The sequence below is a fragment of the Penaeus monodon genome, chromosome 15 (assembly GCF_015228065.2).
Source record: "Penaeus monodon isolate SGIC_2016 chromosome 15, NSTDA_Pmon_1, whole genome shotgun sequence".
Classification (NCBI taxonomy): Eukaryota; Metazoa; Arthropoda; class Malacostraca; order Decapoda; family Penaeidae; genus Penaeus; species Penaeus monodon.
The window spans coordinates 1,848,642-1,849,266 of NC_051400.1; positions in this window are offsets into that span (position 1 = coordinate 1,848,642).

A 625-nucleotide genomic window follows, 5' to 3' on the forward strand; every position below is an offset into this window, starting at 1 on the left:
TAAGATAAAAGCTTTCTTGTAGGGCGATTGTGTTCACGTTGTAACTCTTCACCGAGTTACGTCGTGCACTAGGGTGCGACCTTTGAGATAGGAGCGCGATAAGATATCTTGGAAGAAACATAAATCTAGGTTGTGGTAACTGGCTGGGGTCCCCCGTTATCAGCTGATTACGCAGAATGTGTGTTTATTTGTCTGTTTATATATACTCGTGTTAGATGTGCATGTCATGGTTGAGAATTCATTTGGGTATCAGTTTAATTTCGCCGTCATTACTAATACGCTGTTGATGTTATTTGCATATTTATAAGCAAGTTGGATTGTTCTGGTGGCGAGTAAAGTTGCGTTGTGAGGATTGCAATGACAGTATCACTGGATACACAGGAAAAGTGGGTACCGATAGAAATGACGCAACGGTGACAGCATTTCCGATAGTTTGGCCTTTAATGATAATTATTCTCGCAACTGCCGCGTAAACCTCGGTGTTTATTTTAATGTCTGAGGGATAATTATTGATAAGGTTTAAGTGATATTCATGATTGGTGTCGCGATACTGACAAGATGGAGACAATCTTATTATTATCGAATTACAAGGTTTCTGAGTGTGTTACGACAACACGTAAACACT